The sequence below is a fragment of the Cervus elaphus genome, chromosome 11 (genome assembly GCF_910594005.1).
Source record: "Cervus elaphus chromosome 11, mCerEla1.1, whole genome shotgun sequence".
NCBI lineage: Eukaryota > Metazoa > Chordata > Mammalia > Artiodactyla > Cervidae > Cervus > Cervus elaphus.
In genome coordinates, this window is record NC_057825.1 from 58,428,479 (window position 1) to 58,449,600 (window position 21,122).

The 21,122-nt window shown below is 44.2% G+C and overlaps 1 protein-coding gene across 4 annotated transcripts in view; it reads right to left on the minus strand.

The window, feature by feature from the left end:
• Positions 1-21,122, minus strand: part of CHCHD5 (coiled-coil-helix-coiled-coil-helix domain containing 5) — a 66,795-nt gene that overhangs the window by 21,465 nt on the left and 24,208 nt on the right. The window contains exons 4-5 of one of the 4 annotated variants that reach the window (XR_006343516.1): positions 20,155-20,268; positions 306-395 (exon numbers count right to left, since the gene is read on the minus strand). The exons of 1 other annotated variant lie outside the window; for it this stretch is intronic. The gene's annotated coding sequence lies outside the window, so the exon portion shown is untranslated. Of the gene's footprint in view, positions 1-305; positions 396-19,503; positions 20,269-21,122 lie in introns of all 4 variants that reach the window. 2 more of the 4 variants (XR_006343517.1, XR_006343515.1) reach the window with 2 other exon arrangements.

A 21,122-nucleotide genomic window follows, 5' to 3' on the forward strand; every position in this document is an offset into this window, starting at 1 on the left:
CTTCCTCTCTTATCCCTGCTGAGCACCAAACCCTCCAGCAGGGGACAGGTTCAGGGAAAAGAGTGTGTTAGCCGCTCAGTCGTGACTCAGTCCCAACTCTGCAACCCCACGGACTGTAGCCTGCCAGGCTCCTCTGTCCATGGAATTCTCCAGGCAAGAATACTGGAGTGGGTACCCATTTCTTCTCCAGGGGATCGTCCCCATCCAGGGATTGAACCCTGGTCTTCTGCACTGCAGGCAGATTCTTTACCATCTGAACCCCCAGGGAAACCCAAGCCTACCCCCTAACACCCCTCCTTACATACCTGGGGGGCTGCCTGCAAACTAGCTGAGAAGGATACAGCAGGGCTGATGGTCTGATTTTCAGCTCAGCAAACAGGGACTGGCCTCTCTTTCTGCTTGTAAAAGTAGAAATGGAAAAAGCAACTTAACACAAAGAAAAGTTAATTTAAAAATAAGATTAAAGTTTCAAAAAAAAAGTATAAATAGAAAAGCAAAAGTAACCAAAGGGACTAAGATTCTATTTTCCCTTAAAGCAAAAACAGTTTTTGTCTGTAGATCCAGAATATACTGTGTGCCTTTTCCTAGTCAGGGGCTTCCCAGGTGGCACTAGTGGTAAAGAACTCGCTTGCCAATGAAGGAGACCTAAGAGATGCTGGCTTGATCCCTGGGTCAGGAAGATCTCCTGGAGAAGGGCATGGCAACCCATTCTGGTATTCTTGCCTGGAGAATCCTGCATGGACAGAAGAGCCTGGTGGGCGACAGTCCACAGGGTCGAAGAGTCAGGCACAACTAAAGCGACTTAGCAGCAGTTTCCTAGTCATCCCTCTGAGTCCAGTAATTGGAAAGGAACTAGGCAATGTTAATATGCAGCAACCAAAGGGCTAACTTTTAAAATAAATTTTTATTTTATATTGGAGTACAAAATGACCCTGATGCTGGAAAAGATTGTAGCATCACCTACTCAATGGACTGTGGAGGACAGGGAAGCCTGGCAGGCTGCACGAAGTCCATGGGGATGCTAAGAGTTGGACACGACTTAGCGATTGATTAACAGTTGATTAACAATGCAAAGGGCTAATTTTGGGGGGTTGGGAATCCACTTTCTTTCCATTATACTTTGAACTTTTTTTTTTTTTTAACTCTTTTTAAGAGGTACCCTAGAGAGTCGTAAAGTTCCCTTCTGTGTTGTCCATTCTTGTGCAAAGGTTGGTCTTTTCCTTGGCTCTCCACACGCCAAGTCCCTCTCCACACCTCTGCTTCCAGTGGGTTCTGTTGCCTGCAATCCATTTGCCCTTGTTTTACACCTACCTGAATTCTGCCTCCAAAACGCCATTCAAATCCCATCTCCTCTAGGAAGTCAACCCACAAGGAGGGCTTAGTACTCCTAAAATTTTTTATCCTTTTAAATCTTTATGAATGAGGGGCTCATTCATTTCCCTATTTTTATAGCTTTGTCATGTTAAATGTTTATCACTGAGATCACAAATTCCTGGAACCCCAGAGACACCAATTTATATTTCTGTGCCTGGCACGGAGCTGAATATATAATAGGACCTCAGAACTGAGATCTGTCACAAATCTGATACAAAATCTGAGTTCAAGACTCTGGGACCTCGGGAGCTTCCTTAATGCCACTAGGGTATGACTTCCTGTCTTGTAAAACTAGGATGATAATAGTACCTACAATTTAGAGATGCTGCAGAGGTTAAACAAAACTATAGGTAAATGTTTAACACACAGCACGGGATAGGTTATTTACTATAAATTGGTAAGATAGAAGTCAAAGGACTTTGCTTATTTCTCTGTCCAGTCTTAAGGTTTTCCCCATCCTTGTGAATTTTATTACATTTTTACTTATTTTTGAAATATGTAATATTTCAAAACAATTACAATGGTTCCAAAAGCGAGTCAGAACAAAAAGCTATTTCAGAGAAGTGTCATTCTTCTCAATTTCCTTCTTCCTTTTATCCTGTTCCCACTATGCCCTGCAGGTAACTAATCTCATTAGGGCTTTTTTTTTTTTGTCCTTATTTCCTCCTCTCAAATGATACTCTTAAGACTGCCTTCTTTTGAGACCTGATTCTCGGGACCCTAGTCATCTTTACCCTTCAGCTTGGGAGGTGTTGCAAGCAGGCGCTCCATGACAATGGGGTTAGTTGGGACAAATCCTCAAGGGATTAGTCATAGTGAGAAAGAGCTGTCATTCTTCACGGGACTGTTGTAAATACTTGCCTCAGGTCCCAAGGTATCTCTGTGACTGGTAAAGGGACCATAGCCCCATTCCTGCTATTTGGGACTTCCTGCTACTCCCAGAGGCTGAAGGGAAAGTGTCATGCCCTAATGGAGTATCCCCACAGAGCCCAGGGGGCCTGTCCTCCCAAAGAGCACAGGGCCTGACTCAAAAGTATATGATTGGATTTTTAAAAATAATTAATTATTTATTTATGGCTGTACTGAGTCTTCATTGCAGTGAGGGAACTTTTCCTAGTTGTGGAGAGTGGGGGCTACTCTCTAGTTGCAGTGAGTGGGCTTCTCATTGGGCTGACTTCTCTTGTTACGGAATGTGGGCTCTAGGGTGTGTGGGCTTCAGTAGTTGCAGAGTGTGGACTCTGTACATGTGGCTCCAGGGCTCCAGAGCACAGGCTCAGTAGCTGTGGCACACGGGCATAGTTGCCCCACCGCATGTGGGATCTTCCCAGACCAGGGATCGATCAAACCGGTGTTCCTTGCATTGCAAGGTGGATTCTTTACCATCGGAGAAGTCCCTTTAAAGAATTTTATTTATTTATTTATCTTTGGCTGTCCTGGGTCTTCCTTGCTACGCAGGCTTTTTTCTAGCTGCAGAGAGCCACAGCTACTCTCCAGTTGCGGTGCACAGGCTTCTCATTATGGTGGCGTCTCTTGTTGCAGAGCATGGGCTTCAGGGCAGGCAGGCTTCAGTAGGCATACAGACTTAGCTGTTCTGAGGCCTGTGGGATCTTCTCGGATCAGGGATTAAACCCGAACCCATGTCTCCTGCATTGGCAGGCAGATTCTTTACCACTGATTCACCAGGGACATCCCTGTGATTGCATTTTTAAAAAATCCACACCCAAGCATATGTAGTGACTTTTGTTCATGATGGGAAAGCCGCCCTTTCTGCTTCTAATTCTTATTTCTCCTTGGGATCTGAGGGATCAAGTTTGAAAAGCTCCTAGGCACTTCTCCACAGGACCTCGTTTCAAGGAGGAAAAAAAAAAAAACCCTGAGTAAATAAAAGGGCCCAGCCATAGGGAGGCGGCTAGAGGAAGCAGAGGCCCACAGCTAGAGGTATTCATTGGAAACAGCAGTGGGCGGAGAAGCTCCTGACTCTGAGGAGTCAGGCTGGCCCCAAGTCAGCTCCGAGGTTGTGACTCACCGCGGCGAGAAAAAGGAGTGCCCTGTACTCTGGGGGAGGCTGCCTGCTCCAAACAGGGGAGCGGTGGCCAAGGAAGGAAATGAAGCAATCCAGGATTGATGAGTAGCCTCGGGGCAACCCGAGATGGGAGTCCAAGTTGTCCCCAACTGCTGCTACTCCATATTGTTACCCTGAGACCCCAAGGGACAAACATCATGGAAGAGAGTGGATTTGCCTGGGGAAGGGAATTGGGCCCTGTTCTGGGCAAATAGTTCCATCTTTCTTTCCCCAAGCTGGGGAAGACCTGGCAGCCAGCATCCTGACAGAGCCCAGAGCCATGCTTTATTTTACTTGTAATTAGAAAAACACTTGGGGACTTCCCTGGTGGTCCAGTGGTTAAGACGCTTCACTTTCAATGCAGGGGGCACTGTTTCAATTCCTTGTCTGGGAACTAAGATCCTATATGCCACAATGGTGTCTCCAAAAATGATTAATAATAATAAATGTTTCTTTTTTAAAAAAAGAAAAATACTTGATTAGAGGTGACTTTGCACAAATATGGGCTCTCCAGTTCACCATGGCCACTATCTCACCCTACGTTGGCATCACAAATTGAGGCTCCACTCTGCACCTGCCTCTGAAATTATTTGAAATGTCAACTCCTGGACAAGCAGCACTGCAAGTTCCTCCCACCTCTGGGGCTCTAGGAGTCTGTGTCCTGGAAAAAAACGATTTTTCAACAGTGACTAGAAACAGGGTGAGCAGGCTGCCCTGGGATGAGAAGGAAATGCTCTTCGCCCAGCAGGCTAGAGAGGACGAGCCTGGCAAGGCATCAGGACTGAGCCTACACTAGGCAAAAGTGACACAGCTTAGAGGGAATTCAAAACAGCATCTCTGACACCTCCCGGTACCTCCTGTCTCTCTAGGGCTGTCACTGCCAGCAAGTGGGCATCACGCCCATCCTGCAGTGGGCAATGAGGGGGCTAGGTTCCCATCTGTCTGGTGTCCTAAAGCTGGTGGCTGGAACCATAGTGTCCAGGTTCCAGCCGCCCTCTGCTGGGCAAGTACAGAAGCTGCTTCCCAGAGAAAGAGGTGCCCCTCTCTCCTGGAACCCCCTGAATCTGGGAGGTGGGAAAGGCATTCTGCTTTTCCACCACCTTCCCCGAAAAGCTGGAGAAGGTATCGGTGCCTCCTGACATATCTCTAGTAAAAGTCTCAAGTCACGTAAGTCCTCTGCCTTTAATCAGAATGATTTTTCTTGACACAGGGTCTGACCCAATGATATGCCCACTAAATATTAATGGAATAAATAACTAGCTCAGCAGTTACCCACCATAGAAACCATTTCTGAGGGACTTGCCTGGTGGTCCAGTGGCCAAGACTCCCAGCTCCCAATGCAGGGGGCCTGGATTCAAACCCTGGTCAGGGAACTAGATTCCATGCGCCACAACAAAGATCGAAGACCCCAAGTGCCGCAACTAAGGCCCAGTGCAGCCAAATGAGTAAATATATATTTTAAAGTAAAAATAAGGAAACTGCTCCTGGCTTTGTCCAAGAGAACAGGTCCAGTGTATTGACCCTCTTTCTGAAATTCCTAATAGATAGGTCCTTCTACCTAGCTCTCCCAGTTTCAAGCTGCTTCTACGGGAGATCCAACCTGGCCTCCTTTCTTTGGGACCCTGGAGGCATCTTTCTGGGCTTCCCTAGAGGCTCAGTGGTAAAGAATCTGCCTGCCATGCAGAAGACCCAGATCTGACCCCTGGGTCAAGAAGATCCCCTGGAGAAGGTAATGGCAACCCACTCCAGGAGTCTTACCCGAAGAATTCCATGGACAAAGAAGCCTGGTGGGCCACAGTAGGGTCTCAAAGAGTCGGACAAGACTGATCAACTAACACACCCACACCAGGCATCTTTCTTCTAATCCCCTCAACCAAGCTCTCCATTCCCAGCAGAGATGCTTACAAATCACGCTGGGTCTAGTTCACAGCTTCTTTCCTTTCTCGCTCTCTTTAAACATTTCCTCTGTCTCTGTTTTGAACACCAGGGTTCTTCATTTGGACATTGAGATAGTCTCTTCTGCCTGAAGCAGCCACAGGCCTTTAATAAGGCCTCTTTTGTCCATTAATTATTAACTGTTGTTGCTTGACACTTGTAAATCAAATCTGTGACCTCTGTATTGAAAGGCAGATTCTTAAACACTGGACTACAGGGAACTCCCTATGAATGTTTTTCTGTCTTTAACTAAATGTTATTAGAATTCTCTACATCAGTAGTTCTCAAAGTGGTCTCTGGACTAGCAGCGTCAGGACCAGCATCACGTGGGAACTTGTCAGAAATGCAAATTCTTAAGCCCCCTAAGATTAACTGGATCTTAGACTCTAGGGCTGGAGTCCCTAAATTTGTTTTAACTAGCCATAAGGTCTGCTCTGGGATTCCCTGGTGACTCGGATGGTAAAGAATCTGCCTGCAGTGCAGGAGACCTACATTGTCTGGGTCAGGAAGACCCCCCGGAGGAGGAAATGGCAACTCACTCTAATATTCTTGCCTGGAGTTCCATGGACAGAGGAGCCTAGCAGGCTATAGTCCATGGGGTCACAAACAGTCAGACACAACTAAGCAATTAACACATACACACACAACATCTGCTCTACAAAAATACTTTACTAATTCACATTCCTAACAATTATGGTCATAAGCACACATTTTGTAGAGTTAGGCATCTTAAAAAAATGTTTTCCAGACGAAATCCTAGACTAGAGATAGAGCTTATATGTTAACAAGTAAAAGTTAAGTTTACTTTAAATGGAGTATAATCTATAAAAACCACGAATCACTAAAGGTAGGAGAAGTAGAGACTTCCCTGGCAGTCCACTGGTTAAGAATCCGCCTTCCAATGCAGGAGATGTGGATTTGATCCCTGGTCAGAAAGCTAAGATTCCACGTGTGTGTGCATGCTCAGTAACTCAGGCATATCTGATTCTTTGCAACCCTGTGGACTGTAGACTGCCAGCCTCCTCTATCCATGGGATTTTCCCGACAAGAACCCTGGAGTAGGTTGCCATTTCCTACTCCAGAAAATCCTTGACCTAGGGATTGAACTCCTGTCTTGTATCTCCTGAGTCTCCTGCATAGGCAGGCAGATTCTTTACCTCTGAACCATCTGGAAAGCCCTAAAATTCCACATGCCTCACAGCTAAAAACCCAGAACATAAACAACAGAAGTAACATTGTAACAGATTCAATAAAGACTACAAATGGTCCATGTCAAAAACATCTTAAAAAAATAAAAATAGGATAAATAAAATACAAACTTTATAGCTCAATTATTTGAAAATGAGGATCAATTCATGTGATTCCTGAGGACTTAAATCTACCCAATCTGTCATGTGTGTGTGTTAGTCACTCAATTGTGTCCGACTTTGTGACCCCATGGACTGTAGTCCTCCCCTAAAAATGGGATTCTCCAGGCATGAATACTGGACTGGGCAGCCATTTCCTTCTCTAGGGAATCTTCCCAACCCAGGGATCAAACCAGGATCTCCTGAATTGCAGGCAGATTCTTTACCATCTGAGCCACTAGGGAAGCCAACTGGATGGGTGACCTAGTCCTAAATCCCATGTAATCAAAAAGCAACAAAAGTTGGAAATAAACAAGGAATTAACCAAAAACTGATGATGTGGGTTGTTAAAATACAGATAAATAGTAATATATGTTTTTATTCCTCTCTGCATGTGTGCTAAGTTGCTTCAGTCGTGTCCAACTCTTTGCAATTCCATGGACTGTAGTCCACCAGGCTCCTCTATCCATGGGATTCTCCAGGCAAGAATACTGGAGTGAGTTGCCATTCCTTTCTCCAGGGATCTTCTCAACCCAGGGTCAAACCTGAGTCTCTTAGGGGATCTTCCCAACCCAGGGATCAAACTCACATCTCTCAGGTCTCCTGCCTTGGCAGGTGGGTTCTTTACCACTAGCGCCACCCAGGAAGCCCTTTCCAAAAGCAGCAGCGAATGGTAGTAAAGGTCATTAGGCGCTATTCCAGGCAGTGTGGAAAGCACATAGTATGCAATTTTATAACAGCAGCACAAACAAGAAACGATCAGAAGAACATTTTGGGCTTTAATTTATAGATGAGCAAACAGGCTTGGGAAGCTTCAGGATCTTGCTTGGTATATGCCTAGCATATGAGAGGAGCTGGAATTGGATTCTTTAATTTCAGTCTGTGCTCATTTTACTGAAAACCACATTTGTAGATACTGGTGCTTATCTGAGCCTAATCCCTGGAGGACTAGGATTCTCTGGAGAGAGAGAGAGAGAGAGAGGCTTTGGGAGGTCAGGAGGGAGATAAGTCTTGACCAGAGTCCATTCATCTCACAGAGGGTCAAGTGTGTCTAGTGGGATCCTAGACACACCTTATGGCTGTTTTGCCAGCCTTGTAATCCTTTGAAAGAGGAATAAGGTGTATGTTGGTAGGAATGGCCAAATGGAGTCCTGGAAAGGGCCTCTCACAGCCAAGACAGTAACCTAAAAACAACTGTGTACTCCTGGGGATATTACAGAGACTAGTTCCAAAAAGATTTGAAAGATGCGGGTCTAGGGATTTCTACAACATTTCTTACCCATCTGGTCGGCGTCACAGGCCAGCAGTGTCGGAGAATGAGGGTAAGTCAGCCTAGACACCCTCTACGGGCTCTGCCTACCCTGTCCAGAGCACTTCTGCAAGGAGAGGGGGCACCACACTCAAGGGGAGGAGGTTACACAGGGAAGGTGAGTACAGCAGGGGGTGGACTCGGGGCCACTTGGAATTCTGCCCCCATCCCTCCTCCTGCTTGGAGCATGTCTGCAGCTCTAAGCCGCTTTGCTGTCACACAGGCTGTGTACCAGGCAGCACCCATGTTACTGCGTTGGGCCCCTTTTGTTTGGCTGTCACCTGCACAAGGACCACAGGGATCTGGGACCTCTGACTTTCACACTTCACTTTCTATGTGAGTGATAAACGGCCTAATCTGAAAATGGGCTCATTTCTTCTTTTTTTAATTATTTCTTTATTTTGGCTGCACTGGGTCTTCCTTGCAGTGCTCAGGCTTCTCATTGTGGTGGCTTTTTGCGGAGCATAGGCTTTAAGGCACACAGGCTTCAGCAGTTGTGCTGCATGGGCTTAGTTGTTCCACAGCACATGGGATCTTCCCAGATCAAGGATCAACCCCAGGTCTCCTGCATTGGTAGGCAGATTCTTAACCACTGGACAACCAGCGAAGTTCTTTTACAATGCTTATCAGAGTATAATGGGTTTTCAATGTTGTGTTAGTTTCAGGTGTACAGCAAAGCGAGTCACTTACGTTTTTGTCCAGTCACTAAGTCATATCAGACTCTTTGCGACCCTATAGGCTGCAGCATGCCAGGCTTCCCTGTCATTTATTATCTCCTGGAGTTTGCTCAAACTCATGTCCACTGAGTCAGTGATGCCATCCAACCATCTCATCCTCTGTCACCCCCTTCTCCTCTTACCCTTACATACATATATCCATTCTTTTTAAGATTCTCTTTCCATATGGGTCATAACAGAGTCTTGAGTAGAGTTCCCTGTGGTATAGAGTAGGTCCTTATTAGTGGCTCCTTCTTTCTTTACCAGCCAGGCCTTGCCTGTGCCTGATACTTTACAGCTGCTTAGGGATCGCTCGCTACTTGACAGAAAGATACTGGGTCTGCTGAGGGTAGGAAGGAATTGTCTATCAAAGGAACTGCAGGACATGGCCCAGGTGTGCCCAGCAGGAGCTAGAAATATATATTTCATCAGAGATGAAATATAAAGCTGGGTAAAGGAGAACACACTGCTGATTTGGGAGCCCTGCTATATGGCATAGGACTTACACCCTGGCAAGGAGCTGGAGACGGTGCTGATGTTCTATTTCCCTGGTTCAGGGAAGCTCAGAAAAGCCATGGCCTCCACTAAGTGAAGTAGAACTGCCAGAACCACCATGGCAAAGAGCGGGTGAAGAGCTCAAAGGTTCAGAGAAGTGGAACAGATATATCACTGAGGACAGAAAACCCACAGGAGGACTTGGAGAGCATTCTAATTAACCAAGCAGTAAGGATGCACTGGTGAGAAGGGCCTGCACCATCAGTGAGAAAATCAGCTATGGCTGCCCTCACTAGACCAGGGCTGGTGGGGGAGGCAGAATTGTGCTCCTCTACTAATGGGGTTGATGGAGTCCTGAAATAGAGGCCAGGGGGCAACACTCCACTGCCAGAAGGGAGGTGGTGAGATGACCTTACCACTTGACAAGAGCAGATGCAATACATGGTAGCCGGAGGAATATCCTCCCAAAGAGAATTGCAGAGCTGGTGACGGAGCCTAGTATTCCCATGGGACAAGATACAGCTTACTTTGGGTCTTCCCTGCTGGCCCAGTGGCTGAGATTTCAAGCTCCCCTTACAGGGGGCCTGAGTTCAATCCCTGGTCAGGGAATCGGATCCCCTATGCCACAGCTAAAAGATCTGACATGCTGCAGTAGAGAGCGAAGATCCTGAGTGCTGCAACTAAAAGCTGGCACAGCCTAAATAAATAAATGCATGCTAAGTCACTTCACCCTTGTCTGACTCCTTGCAACCCCATGGACTGTAGCCTGCAAAGCTCCTCAGTCCATGGGATTTCAGACAAGAATATGGAGTAGGTTGCCATTTTCTCCTCCATGGGATCTTCTTGACCAAGGGATCGAACCCACATCTCTAGCATCTCCTACATTGACAGGGGGATTCTTTATCACTAGCTCCACCTGGGAAGCCATTTTGTACCCCTACCAGACCATTTATCATCTTACCACAATGCATAACTCTCCCACCCTCTGGTTCTGGTCAGAGAGGGCTTGGAGTTGAATTAGGGTCCCTGGGAGCATGTCTGGGTTAGGTTAAAAAAAAAATTCTTGCAATGTCACAAGCAGAACAACTAAGAGTGCGTACAAGGAATTGCATTCACCAAGCCACCCTTTCGGAACAACAAACTCTGGGAATCTGTGTTCACTTCCTGTACACTCTCTCCTCCCGAAGCATGGACTGGGCGAAAGACCTTGACAGCAATGAGAAGGGTTAATTCTGCAAGCTTTTCAGCCTCTCTCCATAGATCCAGCTCCCTCTCATGCCCTGGGGCCTGACTGTACGCTGCAGATATTTGCATTTATAATATAAAACTTCCTTCCCAGCCTTTCTAAACCAGAAACTTGTTCCTTCCAGCTTAAAATGAAGCTGGGACCTCCCTGTCTTTGTACCTGTGGGCCCTTAAGCCTCCCTCCCCCTACTTCCAGGATGCCTCGACCCTTAGCTTCTGAGGCGTAGCCTGTGCCTCCCATATGTAACCTGCCCTGTGGCATTAATCTAAGTCCAGCAGACACAGGCAGATGCTACAGAGTTGCCCAATTCCCTCTAAAAGAATATTTTAACTTTTCTTCCTGGAGATAGCTTCTTGCTCATTTTCAGGCCTGAGTAATCTTTCAGGCAATCAGGTCACAAGTTATCCTGAGCAGGAAAGTCTCCCATTATTTAATAACCTGAAGTCTCGTCTTACCGTGTATTCTCTTTCTCTGTCATTTGTGCACAAATATTTCCATCACCGGTTGATTAAGCATGCCCATACAAGGGCCGACTGTATTCATTGTACCACACTACTTTATATAAGGTACTAGAGCACCCCCGGCAGCTCTAGGAAACTGCCCTCCATGGGTATTGGGCTGTAAAGGGTGTGTCCCCAACAGAACTTCAGGAAATTCTAGAGAATGTACTTTACATATTTATTATTTTTTGGCCACACCGCATGTGGGATCATAGTTCCCCGACCAGGGATCAAACCTTAACCCTTGCATTGGAAGTGAGGAGTCTTAACCACTGAACCACAAGGGAAGTCCCTGAAGAATGTACTTTAGGTAGACAGAAGGGAAGCAATCCACAAAAAAGATCAGAAATACAGGAAAGAATGAAGAACACTGATGCTGTAAAACAAGAAAACTGTCTGCTGGGCTTAAAACAGCAAAATGAACAGGTAAACGGGGGAGGAACTGAGGTTCATGTATTCAAATATCCTTGTGTGGTTTGAAGGCTATAAAGCTATTTATTTTAGATTTTACCAAGTTAATCACGAATATCAAAATACCTGGGGTAAAAATTATTAGGCTAAAATATATAAATCTCATACTTGTAAAAATTAAAAAAGGAATTAGAAAAAATATTTCATTGATCCCAAAGAAGCCAGTGTGTGTTAGTAGCTCAGTTCAGTTCAGTTCAGTCGCTCAGTCGTGTCCGATTCTCTGCAACCCATGGACTGCAGCACGCCAGGCTTCCCTGTCCATCACCAACTCCCAGAGCTTGCTCAAACTCATGTCTATCGAATTGGTGATGCCATCCAACCATTTCATCCTCTGTTGTCCCCTTCTCCTCCTGCCTTCAATCTTGCCCAGCATCAGGGTCTTTTCTAATGAGTCGGTTCTTTGCATCAGGTGGCCAAAGTACTGGAGTTTCAGCTTCAGCATGTCCTTGCAATGAATATTCAGGACTGATTTCCTTTAGAATAGACTGGTTTCATCTCCTTGCAGTCCAAGGGAATCTCAAGAGTCTTCTCCAACACCACAGTTCAAAAGCATCAATTTTTTGGCACTCACATCCATACATGACTACTGGAAAAACCATAGCCTTGACTAGAAGGACCTTTGTTGGCAAAGTAATGTCTCCGCTTTTTAATATGCTGTCTAGGTTTGTAATAGCTTTTCTTCCAAGGAGTAAGCGTCTTTTAATTTCATGGCTGCAGTCACCATTTGCAGTGATTTTGGATTCCAAAAAATAAAGTCTGTCACTGTTTCCATTGTTTCCCCATCTATTTGTCATGAAGTGATGGGACCAGATGCCATGATCTTAGTTTTCTGAATGTTGAGTTTTAAGTCAACTTTTTCACTCTCCTCTTTCACTTTCAACATGAGGCTCTTTAGTTCTTCAATTTCTGCTATAAGGGTGGTGTCATCTGTGTGTCTGAGGTTATTGATATTTCTCCCGGCAATCTTAATTCCAGTTTGTGCTTCATCCAGCTTGGCATTTTGCAGGATGTACTCTGCATATAAGTTAAATAAACAGGGTGACAATATACAGACTTGACATACTCCTTTCCTGATTTGGAACCAGTCTGTTGTTCCATGTCCAGTTCTAACTGTTGCTTCTTGACCTGCATACAGATTTCTCAGGAGGCAGGTCAGGTGTCTGGTATTCCTATCTCTTTAAGAATTGTAGCTCAGTCATGTTCAACTCTTTGTGACCCCATGGACTATAGCCCACCAGGCTCCTCTGTCCATGGGATTTCTTAGGCAAGAATACTGGGGTGAGTTGTCATTTCCTTCTCCAGAGGATCTTACCAACCCATGGATCAAACCTGGGTCTCCTACACTACAGGCAGATTCTTAGCATCTGAGCCACCAGAGAGGAACACAAATAGAAAAGAAGGCAAATATAAAGCACAATAAAATAAACCTAGATAAATAAATCTGGATAAAATAATCTAGAGGGATAATAATCTCTTTAAAGATTATAAACAATCTTTAGAGATAATAAAATAAGAGCTGATTATCATATAAATTTTAAAGGAGTATATAAAATACAAGTAATGGAACATTTTCACTTAAAAAAAACAAAGATTGGGAATGCCCTGGAGATTCAGTGGTTAGGACTCAGAGCTTCCACTGCAGGGGCCAAAGGTTCCATCTCTAGTCCAGGAACTAAGATCCCACACGCCCCACGTGGCCAAAAGAAAAAAAAATTAACAAAGGAATACAACAGGGTATATGGGCAAACTAAGGGAAAGAAAGCAGATGTAGCCATGTTATGATCAGGCAAAACAGAATTTAAGGCAAAAAGCATTACTAGAGATAAAGAGGATCACTCCATTATGATAAAAGGTTTATTACACCAGGAACATAAAACTAGTACAGACTTGTGTGAGCCTAACTAAATAGCTTCAAAGTACTGTATGTAAATGAAAAATGAACAGAACTACCAGGAGAAATTCACAGAGCTACCACCCATGGAATAGTTTACACATTACCTTCTGCAATATTTAGATCAAGATGTTACTATATTAACTAAAGTCTGCAGCCAGGAAGTTTAACTTTGAAGCAGAAGTAGAACAACTGTTGTAGAATACAGGTTATTTTGAATCTTACATGGAACTTTTATGAAAAAAGATCTCATGGAGCTAATTTCCTCAAATCTTAAAAGACTGATGTCATTCTTTAACTGTAATCCATTTAAATTTGAAAGTATTAACCAAAAGAAAATTAGAAGAATACTATATTTGGAAATTCATAAGATAAATTCTAAATAACTGATATGCCAAAGAAGAAACTATTGTGGAAATCACTTAGTATGCAGAAATAATGACAATATACTAACATATCACAAACACTATTTTTTAAATTAATTAGTTAATTTACTCATTTGGCCATGCTGAGTCTTAGTTAAGGCATGCGGGATCTTTAGTTGCAGTATGTGAGATCTAGTTCCCTGACCAGGGATTAAACCTGGGCCCCCTATATTGGGAGCAAGGAGTTGTAGCCACTGGACCACCAGGGAAGTCCCCACAAACACTCTTTAGATATTCATAGTCTTAAATGCTCCTGTTAGAGAAAAATAGAAGCTGCAAATTAGAGATTCATGTAAATATCCTACTTGTGGGAAAGGAAAGCTTAGTTGCTCAGTCGTATCTGACTCTTTGCAATCCCATGGGCTATAGCCTGCAAGGCTCCTCTGTCCATGGGAATTCCCAGGCAAGAATAATGGAGAAATATCTGACTTAAGAAGTTGCAAAAAAAGAAAAAAGAAGTTGCAAAAAAGACAAAAGAAACCCAAAAGAGCCAAAACCCTACTTCATCCCCTGGAACAAGCATTCATTTTCTATAAACCAGGCCCTTGGTTCCAGTAGAGCCTCAGGTTGACAACCTGCTCATTATGAGTTGAAGTGAGAAAAGGCACTCTTGATTCTTCCCCTTGATTCCAGAACCTGCATACTCTGGATATTGATACAATGCACAGGCTGCATCCCTGGAGAAAGAAGAATGTCTTAACTCTAAATGTTGTTCCTAAAATGGCACCAGGGCTGAGGTTTTAATGGGTCATCCAAATATTTACCTGGTTGGCTGCTTTTGGGAGGTCTGATATATGGTAGAACTAGTGGATCCCATTATTATAATAAGTACCCATTGTTATGTCTCATTCACACTCAAGGATAATCAAGCCTTCCATGAGCCTTCACAGTGGTGCTGGTAGAGACACTGCAGGCAGTGAATTACAACCAGGTGTGCAGTAGGCATAAACTTTGGTAAGAATGGGTGGAGGACTTCCTTGGTGGTATAGTGGCTAAGAATCTTCCCCCACAATGCAGGGGAACCAGGTTCAATCTCTGGTCAGGGAACTAGATTCCATACCCCTCAATAGAGAGTCTCCATGATGAAACAAAGATGGCAGTTCTCACACGCTGCAACCAAGACCCAACACAGCCAGAAAAATAAATGAACTGTTGTCATTGTTTAGTAGCTAAGTCATGTCCAACTCTATGTGACCCCATGGACTGTAGCCCGTCAGGCTCCTCTGTCCACAGGATTTCCCAAGCAAAAACACTGGAGTGGGTTGCCACTTCCTTCTCCAGGTGATCTCTCTGACCCAGGGATCAAACTCATGTCTCCTGTAATAGCAGGTGGATTCTGTGCCACTCAGCCACCTGAGGCCCAGATAAATAAATAATAAAAAAGAATCGAGGGGATGGGGGAAGCCCAAGAGGGAGGGTATATATGCACACTATAGCTGATTCACGTTGTTGTACAGCACAACTAACACAACATTGTAAAGCAACTATACCCCAGCTGAAAAAAAATTAATCACTGTCATGTCCAGAATAGAAGAGATAGATGTAATCAATCTGCCACCAATGGACTGGCTGCTTTCCTCCAAGGGATGGTACCACGTGGCACAGTTGGTGACATGGTAAATGTTGTTTGATCAATCTTGGACAGGAGGAGTCCACACTGTTTCTTCAGCTGTCAATCACACGAACAATGGGGTTATGAAAGACAGAGGCTAGCTGACATTCACCTGTCATGTCACCCTGTTCACACGGCTGCTGAGTGTATCTCCTCAGGGGGACGCTTTTGGTGGGCCCTGACTTGAAACACAAAGATACAAACATCCTGTGCACACAGGTTCATACCCCTTGTCTCTAATCTTCCCACCTTACATTTTCCAGGTCCCCGACCTCCTAGCCAAACTACTCACCACACCTCAGGAATTCATACACCTACCTACTTCAGGACTCTTCTCTCAAAATACAAATTGTACGTGGACAAAAATTGCTATTCCACAGGGGAAAAAATTGTATTTGGTTAAAATGTCCCTTTGCGGATGAATGTATTTATGAAGAAGAAATGGAGACGCAGATGTAGAGAAGGAATCTGTGGACACAGTGGGAGAAGAGGTGGGTAGGATGAGTGGAAAAAGTACCATTGGCATATATACCCTATAGTGTGTAAAATAGTTAACTAATGCAAAGCTGCTATATAACACAGGGATCCCAGCTCTGCTATGACCTAGAGAAATGGGATGTGGGGAATGGAGGAAGGCTCAAGAGGGAGGGGATGTATGTATTACTATGATTGATTCGAGTTGTTATACAGCAGAAATCAACACACTATAAACCAGTTGTCCTCCAATTAAAAAAAAAGTTCCTTTGTCTCCAATGTTGTATACTCTTAGAATAAAATCCTACTTAAAAGAAAACTGTTTGCCATTCCAGTAAACTATGAATGTTGCCTGCCATAGAGCCATCAGCTACTGCATGCGCTCCCTGAGAATTCTTCAGGATGGAGAAAAATAGATACTGTTCCTAGACAGTTAAGATGCATATCAAAGGAATAATTTCAATGAGCCCAGATTATTGCATCTTCTCATGTATAGAAAGCACTAAAATTATTAACCTGGGATGTTTGGGTTTTCTTTTGATTAGCAGTAGTCTTTTGATGTTCAACTACATGGGTTTTTTTTTTTTTACTCCAGCAAAAATTCCTATATATACTGTCTCCTCCCTTACCTCTTTGGAACAGTGCCTATGAATCTGAGAGGCTGTCTCCCATATACTACAGTCCTCAGTAAGGTCCCCAAATAAAACATAACTTTAAGCAACTATGCTTGGTTGCTCAGTCCTGTCCAACTCTTTGTGACCCTGCCACTCCCCTCTGTACATGGGATTTCCCAGGCAAGAATACTGGAGTGGGTTGCCCTTTCCTTCTCCAGGAAATCTTTCCAACCCAGGGATCGAACCCAGGTCTCCTGCATTGAAAGCAGATTCTTTACCCGCTGAGCCACTGGGGAAGTTCCAGAATACATGTTAATTGCTCAGTCATGTCCAACTCTTGGTGACCCCATGGACTGTAGGCTGCCAGGCTCCTCTGTTCATGGGAATATGGAAGTGGGTTTCCATTCCCTTCTCCAGGGTATCTTTCCAACTTAGAGATTGAACCTGGGTCTCCTGCATTGCAGCAGAAATTCTTTACCATCTGAGCCACAGGGAAACCTTTAAGCAACTAAACTCCAACAAAAATTTAAAAATAAGTAAATGAATGAATTGGTCTGGATTTGGCACTGGAAAATAAATAAAAGATTGACTATTCTCTGTGTTGTATAATAAAGAACAAAGAACAAACAGAAACTCTATAACTTTAGGTTGTACCTTTTGTTTTTGTTGTTTTTTGTTTTCAGTGGATATACACTAGTCACAACTCTGATTTCTGGGAAGATTTCTCCTCATCCCTATTTTTAGGGCCACCTTGAGTGGACTGTAATGTGGTAGCTGTCCATTTCGGCTCACACCAACAAGACGTAACATTTTCTCCCATCAACTGATCACACAGATCCCCTGAGGTTATATACACAAGCTGAGAGAATGGTGTCAGTGCAGTAGAGGATGACATAGGAACCTGGACCATTTATCTAGCTAAATTATTTGTGTTCTCTGGACCTGTTCCTAAAAGACCATTTCCATCATATGATGAATTGTTGCTGCAACTTGAAAGGCAGCTCCAGTTGCAAAGTCATTGGATGCCCTATGATCAATTTCAAAGTCTCTTTAAAGGCTCAGGGGCATTACAAGGGGCTTCCCTGGTGACTCAGACAGTAAATAATCCATCTACAATGCAGGAGACCCAGGTTCAATTCCTGGGTCAGGAAGATACCCTGGACAGGGGAATGGCAACACACTCCAGTACTGTTGCCTGGAGAAGTCCATGGACAGTGGAGCCTGGTGGGCTATATAGTCCATGAGGCTGCAAAGAGTCAGACATAACTGAGTGACTAATACACAAGGCATTACAGGAGCTGCTTCTCAGATGGAATGGCAAATAGTTCTTTTGTTACAGAAGGTAGAACCTTGTTGTGGAGCTCCATTCCAAGGTCACAGGTGTGGAGCCCTGTACCAGGGTCACAGGAAAAATATCTCTGGAACTGACTGAGCCTCATAGCAACTGTCCCCATGAGCCTCCAGATCTAAACCCACCAGTTCTCTGACCCCATATTAGGTTAAAATATCCCACCCTATTACCCACCCTATAGCATCTTAACCAGTCACCTAATGCCACCTTTGCAGTAGGAATTATCTCTGTCTTTAGGATATAAAAATTGTCTACAAGCCTGAGAAAGGGGTCAACTCTCCCCTGAGCCAGCCCACTGTTCTAACGGCATCTCTCACTCTAGTACTCTCTACTCCTCTCATTCTACCTCATGTCCAGAAATTCTTTTCCAATCTGCACACAGACCATGATTGGGAAACAATGCAAACAGTGACAGATTTTATTTTCACGGGCTCCGAAATCACTGTGGGCAGTGACTACAGCCATGAAATTAAAAGACGCTTGCTCCTTGGAAGAAAAGCTATGACAAACCTAGACGCATATTAAAAAGCAGAGACATTACTTTGCCAGCAAAGGTCTGTATAGTCAAAATGGTTTTTCCAGTAGTCATGTATGGATGTGAGAGTTGGACCATAAAGAACACTGAGCACCAAAGAATTGATGCCTTTGAACTGTGATGCTGGAGAAGTCTCTTGAGAGTGACTTGGACAGCAAGGAGATCAGAGCAGTGAATCCTAAAGGAAATCAACCCTGAATATTCATTGGAAGGACTGGTGCTGAAGCTGAAGCTCCAATACTCTGGCCACCCGATGCGAAGAGCCGACTCACTGGGAAATACCCTGATGCTGGGAAAGATTGAGGGCAAGAGGAGAATAGGATGACAGAGGATAAGATGGTTGGATGGCATCACTGACTCAATGGACATGAGTTTGAGCAAACTCTGGGAGATGCTGAAGGACAGGGAGGCCTAGCATGCTGTATTCCATGGGATTGCAAAGGGTTGGATACAACTGAGCGACTGAACAAGGGGTCTCCAACCCACATACACACATTGACACCTGTTCCAGATCCTTAGAGGTCTGTGCTGCAAACCTCCTTTTGGCCCTTCCTGACTCCACAGGGTATCTTTACCTATCACGGACACCTGGGCATCACAGGTCCTGCTACATTCAGTGGCCAAGGAGCAGGCAATTTGCCTTGTGCTCTGGATCTACGATAAATCTCCTCTTGCTCTGGACATTATTTGAACTAGAAAGTAAATGAATCAGTGCTGTTTTGTCTCAAGTGTTAAGTGTTAGTCGCTCAGTCGTGCCCGACTCTTTGCGACCCCATGGACTGCAGCCCACCAGGCTCCTCTGTCCATGAGATTTTCCAGGCAAGGATACTGGAGTGGGTTGCCATTTCCTTCTCCAGGGGATCTTCCCAACCCAGGGATTGAACCCGGGTCTCCTCTACTGCAGGCAGATTCTTTACCAACTGAGCTACAAGGGAAGCCCAGTTCCCCAAAATACTAGTTCTTTCTTTCTTAATACTATCTGCATCTTCCATAGTGACGGAGGTAGTTAAGGTATAGCATTTGTCCCAAACCAGTGGGTTCATAAAAATTTCACCAACATGGCAAAAAATATGAATTTTGGGGAAAGTTTTTTTTTTTGTTGTTGTTGTTCCCTGCTAGCTGGCATCTGGGCATCCAGAGTACTTACCATATTTTGTTCAACAAAATTCAATTAGTATCATGTTCTGTAGAATATCAAGATGATCAAGATCCCTGTGGATTATGTTGTAACAGAAAGCAGGAGAGTTAACGCAGCACTGGGGCAGGACAGTCAATGTATTCTGCTGGCCTTGCCACCTATAAGAAGTCTCTGTATTCTCTCTTCTGTGGTGGACAGTTTCTCCAGAAAACAGCCACAGGTCTGTTTAAGAAAAAACTAAAGAAACACTATACATTTCTGCAGTGGCCTTCCCAACTCCTTCCTCACAGGGAACTGGAATGCATGTCTGTCAGTGTAAAAACTGACTCATCCAGAAACTGGGTGAGGACTTGTAATTTTCCACTGAAGTGAAGGGCACCAGGCTTTTGCATTCCAGCTGTCCATGTTTTCTGGTTATACAATCAAACAATATTCAGATGCCATCATATCTCTTCCCCAAAGAATTATGGATCATTAGCCATTGCCCCAGGTCTCTGTATATCAAGACACCCTGGTTGCCACTCCAAGATTGCTGCCCATTCCAGTAATTATGTCCACCCTGCCTCTGATGGTTAAGTGCTCCCACCTGCCTCTGCTATTTCAGAATCTCATTATTTCCAGTAACACCAGGGAGTCCAGTTCACTGTTGCCGTGTCTTACCATCATTCCAGCCTATGGAGGACCCCACCACTGAATTTTTCACTGCCACGAGTGCACTTTGTATCACATAAGGAGTAAAGGGCCATGATGTTTGCAATTTTTTCTCAAATTGTTCTGGAAAAAAAAAATGTTAAGAATATACAGAGAGAGAGAACAAACAATAAGGCAAGGGAGGCAAAATCTTAGCAATAAGAAAATCTGAGTCTGTGTTGTTGCTTAGTCACTCAGTTGTGTCTCACTCTTGAGATCCCATGGATTGTAGCCCACCAGGCTTCTCTTTCCATGGGATTTCCCAGGCAAGAATACTAGAGTGGGTGGCCATTTCCTTCTGCAGTGGATCTTCCTAATCTAGGGATCGAACCTGAGTCTCCTGCCTAGCAGGCAGATTCTTTACCACTGAGCCACCTAGGAAGCCAGTTGAGTAAGGGTATACAGGTGGTTTTTATACTACTCTTGAATCACCTTTCCCATTTTTTCCATGGTAATTGAGATACTCATGCTTTCTTCTTCTTATGTCAGATCTGATCCTTAAATTTTTGTAATAGAGTGGCACACAATACTTTCAAGGCAATTTCTGGCTATATTTCCTTTCTAATTTTTAATGCATGTCCTTTAACCTTTTACTTTCTTTTTCTTTGATCAGGCTTCTGAAGAAACAACTTGGGATTAATCCTTCTAAGCCTTTTTTGCTTTGTTTTTATTTTCTGTTTCATTAACATCAGAGTTTAATTTTACTAATCCCCTCTTTTGTGTGTGTGTGTGTGTGTGTGTACCTCAAGATCTCAGACTTGGACCAAACAAAATCTTTTTTCCTTTATACTCTCATCATTATTTTTTGAATGGCCTGCTTTATTTATTTATTTTTTGAAATATAATACAGGGACTTCCCTGGCTCTCCAGTGGTAAAAACTCTGCACTTTCAAAGCAGAGGGTGTGAGTTTGATCCCTGGTAGGGGAACTAAGGTCCC